The following is a 6,000-nucleotide window of genomic DNA, read 5'->3' on the forward strand; positions in this document are numbered from 1 at the left end:
CTCTTCCCCTCGCGGCTGGAGGAAGGCGACAGCAAAAGCGAAACGACCCAAGGGACGTGGGAACGCCAGCCCCGTGGCACACAAAGCCCACAGCAGGTCCTCAGCAAGCAGCTGCCTCCCCAGGGAAGCTTTACGGGCTCTGGGTAAGGACCTGGGGCCCTGCCTGTGCTCGGAGCATCCCTGCAAAAGGCGTCGAGCTCGGGGCTGTCTCGCCCTGCTCCCAGCACACAGCGGAGTATGCAGCAAGAGAAATTCCTCCTGGGAGCACGGGTTGGTGCAGGGATGTGCAGCGTCTCCCAGAATGTGACCCCGTGTCCTGGGGGTGTTATTTAAGCATTCCTTGTGGCAGCAGCCCCAAGCCCGCGGTGCCTCAAGCTGCCGGCTTTGAGGGGTCTTCCCAGCTCTGCCTCAGTCCAGGCTCAGCATTTCAGGACAGGAGCCCTGGAGCTGGGGCAGGAGGGGGCATTTCTGTGATTTTCCCTGGTGCACACGGTTGGGATCGGTGGCTGCCCGGGCCTCCCGTCACATCCCACGGGACAGGGAGGGCACCCAGCTCCCTGCGCCCGCAGCATCCACCTGGTGCACGGCAGAAGCCATCCCTGAAACTAAGAAATGGAAAAGTGTTAGCAATGTTTAGACATGTCAAATAAATAAAAGTAATAAATAAAATAAATAAATAAATAAAACAAAAAAAATACAATAATAAAACCGTACCAAGAAAAATAAATAAATAAATAAATAAAATTGAAAATAAGAATAAAAAATGTAAACCATAACAATTAAAAACTCAAAAATTAAGAAAAGCCGGGGGTCAGGGGGGCAGGGCCCCGCGGCTGTTGGCCGTGTCGCCACGAGGTGGCCCCCGGAGCCCGCAGAGCCGCGGGCGGGCGGCGCAGCCCCACGCGTGGGGGGGGCGCTTGGCCCCGGCGGGCCCGGAGCCGCCCAGGATAGAAAACATGCATACATCAGCCTCTGATACGAAATATATACATATATATACATATATACATTTTATTTTTTCCCCCAAAACCTCCGTCCATCACTTGAGGAGCCCAGGGCTGCTGCGGATAACCCCGCACAGGCACCAGGCATGGACTGGGGCACTGCCTGGTCTCCTTTGTCTCCAGCTGCAAGATTTCTGTGATTAAAACCATCCAAACAGACAGATGGAACAATGCAACAGCCTCCTAGGAGGCAATCAGCAACGGACTTGGTTATCAGAACGTCGCCGTAAGCTTAAAACCGACAGATAGCTGGCATATTACGGAGCTGATCCGCCCAGAGACACAGCTCTGCAGCAGCACTGCCACCCGATCTGCTCAGCCCCTGCCTGGAGCCTGGCTGACAAACCTCGGCCACAAGAAAATTGGTGGGATGCGAAGGGGAGGCGATTTTTCCATTTCCATCTCCATTTGGGAAAAAGCAACGGCCAGCAGCAGGCTCAGCCTCTATTCATGCAACACCAGTGGCTGATCTGCTAATGTGCTTTCCATGGCTAGTAATAAACTAGATTATTATTTGATTATATCAGAGTTAGCAGGAAAAATAGACCTTGAAGATTAGGGTAATGATCATTAGCGCTGTATGCGTCCTGTCCTTCTCCACGGGTAGATTTGCACGAGCATGAGGCTGCTGAAAAGCTCCAGAACTGGTAATACATTTAAATAATCCTGTAGGCTTCCAGGATAGGGGTAATTGAATTGAAAAGATATTGTTAATCCCCATTACAGCAATTAATGTCCTTGTTAAAGCAGCAGGAGGAGTGGCACAGGAGGCAGCTCTGTGTGCGGCGGGGGCTTGGTGCGGCCCCCGTGCTGCTGAGGAGATGCTCTGGGTGCAGGAGCTGCAGCCCCAGCCATCCTGCCCTGCTCCCCGGGCTGCTTTACACCACGCCAGGAGCCTCGGCTCTGCCCCCAGCAGCTGCTCTGCTCCCCCGGGAAGTGGCTCAGGGCTTGGAAGTGATCCTCGGGCACGGCTCGCGTCGCTATTTATAAAGCGCCGTGGGATCCTGCAGATGAAAGGAGCTATTATAACCTGGATTTACGATCCAAAAAGTAGCCGCAAGTTTTTCTCCACTTCATCTTCATCTGCTTTTGTCGAGACAAGTCAGAGCAGCACCGAGACAGAGCCTCTCCCCTCACTCCGGAGCAGCGAGGGAGGTTTCTGGCTGCCAGCATCTGTCCCCTGCCAGGGATATTCCCCCCTGGCAGCACCCTCCTGCTGCGGGCTGGGAGAAATGCCCCCTGGCACGCCGTGGGACGAGGCCAGCAGCTCCAGGGCTTGGCTTCCCCTGGCAGATTAGCACCCGGCTGGCCCCAGCGTTGCTCACATACCCCAGCGGGATGGCTCCACGAACCCGTCCTGCTGGGTGTAGCTGACACAGGGAGCCCGAAACTGCAAGAAAAGTCAGGGAACACTGCTCGGGATTGCATCCCTCCGACTGATGGTACCAGGATTGGGCCCCTGCTTGGGCACCTGGCTGCTGCCGCCCCTGTGCACGGTGCTGGGGGGGACGCAGCAGCCCCGGCCCCTCCAGGCATCAAAAACGCACAAAGGCCCCGCACTGACCCCTTAACTCTGCTTTTCTCAGCACTGAGCGATTTTCCACCTCCAGCTGGAAACTGCATCCTGATTCACTGCCCACAGGGTGATGCCGAGGGTGCTTCCTTCACTCCCCGCCACCCCAGGTGCTACCCAGAACTGGCAAGGAGCCATCCTCATTTTATGTCTCGCCTTCACCTCTGTATTTCTGAACACAGATTTATTTATTTTTTTCTGAGCAAACCCACAGCAGCGCCAGCACGGATTGTGGCCAGGACTTCAGATCAGCAACCTGACCGAGAGCCTCTGATCTTATCACTGGGTGTGTTTTAACGGGCAGCTCTGGAGCAGAGGCAGGGAGCCCAGGGGCTTCTCTCCGAGGGAGCAATCTCTCGGCTGGACCTGCGCAGCCTCAGCCCCTCGTCAGCAAGAGGTGGCGTTGGAGCAGGTGAGGTTTCAGGTCAGAAGCGCCCACGTGCTCTGTGCAGCACAGGGACCCCTCGTGCAGGCCCAGCTGGTAACATTTCTGGCACAAGGACATCAGCCAGAACCGGAGAGGGATCAGCAGTCCCCAGCCTTGTCCCAGCCACGGCACACGGCAGCATCGCGAGGCTGTGCTGGGAGATTCACCTGCAGGAGAGGTCAAACACACGGCATAAACTGGAAGGGACGGGGACACGGAGGGGTGTGAGGACAGAGGAAGGTTTGGAGGCTCCGGGCTGGGGCTTTAAGCCCTTGCTTTAAATGGGGCACCCCGGACACGCCGCCTCCCACTGCACATCCATCTGCTGGCATCCACGCCTCACCCAAATCCCCACGGTCTGCCAGCAGACGGAGGCATTTGTGCGACGAGATTACGGAGATTAGCTCCCTTAGCATAAGCAGCTCCTGGGGCTGGCCCTAATCCAGGGGGACACACGCAGCCCGCATGCCACCGCCGGGCTGCCCCGGGGGACCCGCCGGGGCCCAGGGGGGAAATTTTCACCAGGGTTTCTGTGCCAGGCCGGGCACCGCGTGCCAAAAGGGACTCTGCAAGGAATCCCAGCCTGTGCCAGCAGGATGGCCATGCTGCGGTGGCTTTTTCTGCCCCCACAGCTGCCTGCCAGCCCCCCGGTCACTGCAGCAAAAGCGTGAGGTCCTCGGGGCCCTCGGTGTTTTTTTGCTCAGCCTCTGCTGCTGCTTTGGGCAGCAAACAGAGCCCGACCCCAGCTCAGGCTCTGCAGAAGGCACTGGCTGCTGCTTGCTGCTTTTTTGGGGGTCTCAGCCCTCAGCTATAACGAGCTTTTAGCCACACATTGAAGGCTGAAACCTAGATGTGCCCCATGGACATGGAAGCAGCAAACACCCAGAGGTTTCTGCACAAAGCTGGGTTCAGGACACCCTGCGTTCAGGAGCTTTGTGCCCCCACCACCCACCTCCCCCCTGCAGGGAGCCCCTTACCTGGAGCAGGGCTCAGCCCTCGCCCCTCCACAGCAGCACAGCCCTGCTAGGAGGAAGGGCCGGGGCAATTAATGTCATTAACTCAGCAATCAGCAGCGAGGCCTCACCGAACCCCATGCACCCAGGTGCAAACAACGAGCGTTGCCTGCAGGGAAAAGGGGAGCAGGGAAAGGGAAGCACAGCACTGAAATGACAAAAAAATCGTAATCTAAACCCAAAAAGAGGAGGCTGTGAGAGGCCAGGACCGATGCCGAAGCACAAGGTGCAATCAGCCGGGGAGCTCGTTAGGCTGAGGGGCAGCACCCATGGGCTCGGCCGCGGCTGCAGGGTGCTGACGGGGCTTTATCGGTGTTGCTGTGCTCGGTGGAAAAACACTCGGGGCACCGAGCAACGGGCGAAAAGAGCCGGGGTCAGGCCGAGCAGCTGCTGCGGGGCCATGCTGGAAGGCCTTTGCTCCCAAACCGCCGTATCCGTGCTGAAAGCAACAACAGCGATTGCATTGCAGCGGGCTGTGACCTGGCACGCGGCGCGAGCCAGAAATAAAACTGTTTATGTAGCAACTGAAAAAAAATAGCAACAGCAGCTAGGTGAGGCCTATCGATCTTGATTTATTTCATTCTGGGGGCCAGGAGTGTTTGTTTGTTTGGGTGGGTTAGATTTGTTTGCGCTGTTGAGGTTTTGCTCGGTCCCGCCGGGCCGCTGGTGGCAGCGGGGATGCTCTCACAAGGGCCTGGGACTGCTCGGCCCCAGCAGCTTTTGGGATCGGGGCAGGAACACGAGCAGCACCTGCACACCAAGGTTTGGGATGCTGGTGTATGCCGGGGGGTGCTGGATCCAGCACGGAGCTGGCAGGAGGCGGGTGCAGGCTCAAAGCTGTGTCCTGCGGTTCAGATGCCACCAATATTTCCTAGCACTTGCCCTGCGCTCGATCCCGCAGCATTGCCATGGGGGAAGATCTCTGCTAGCGAGATCCAGGACACGGGGGCGTTAAGGGGGAGCCCACCTGCAGCTGGGCCCACCCAGAGCTCCCCCATGGCTCCTTGGGGGGGGCCGGGCCAGCTCCCTGCAGCGCTGCCGGACCCCAGAGCGAGACCAGGGCCTGGGACAGCTTCAGGTAGCGGCAGCGAGGGCTGACAGACTGCGGGAAGGACGCACGGTGCTCGGGCTGTTGTCTAATAGGAAAAAATAAATAAATAAATGAATCATCCAAGAGTATTTATAAAGCTTTGTGTCGTTCTGGTGCGTTTCCCATCACATGGGGATGTGTCGAAGGGTCACGCTTCGTCCTGCAAGTGCTAAAGGGAGGGCTGGAAATAATTATGGCAAGGCATGTGATCCCGCCAGCCTGGGAAAGAAAAGGAGAAGAGCTGACGGGGAGGTCTTGCCTCTTTTTTACCCACTAGCCAGCTTGGTGCTTCTCCCCAAAGCCCTGCCGGGGTCTCACACAGTGAGAAATCAGATGGGGGAGGCAGAACTGCACCCAGCGCGGCAGCAAGGACCCCTCACCAGGCCCTCGGGGGCTCAGCCCCACCAATTGTCGCTGCAAATCCAGCCTGAATCAGCACCAGCTGGCTGGAAAATGAAAGCCGGGCCCTTTGCCTCCCTGCTCCATCTCCCAAAATAACCGGGGGCTTCCCCCCGCTCACCCCAAACACCCGCCCGCCCTCGGCAGCCTGTCCCAGGGGGGCAGGGAGCAGCCAGCACAGCCCAGTACGCCCAGCCCAGACCCCCCAGTGCCTCGTGGGGATGAATTAGGGGGCACTGCTGAAGATCAGAGGGGGGTGAGCATCAGATGGGGCCCAAAATCACCGCCTCTCCATGTTCATACCAAAAAAAAAAAACCACTTTTTTTTTTTTTTTTTTTAATCCACCCCTGCTTGCTGGTGCATTTATTTAGTGCTTAGATCTGAGAGCAGGAACGTCTGGTGGGAATCACTCGCGTGACCTTTCCTAGGTGATGACTTTACAGCTGGCTGCCCAGACCTCCAGTATCACCTCGTTTCTGCCATCCATCACCAA

The sequence above is a fragment of the Anas platyrhynchos genome, chromosome 27 (genome assembly GCF_047663525.1).
Source record: "Anas platyrhynchos isolate ZD024472 breed Pekin duck chromosome 27, IASCAAS_PekinDuck_T2T, whole genome shotgun sequence".
NCBI classification, from domain to species: Eukaryota; Metazoa; Chordata; class Aves; order Anseriformes; family Anatidae; genus Anas; species Anas platyrhynchos.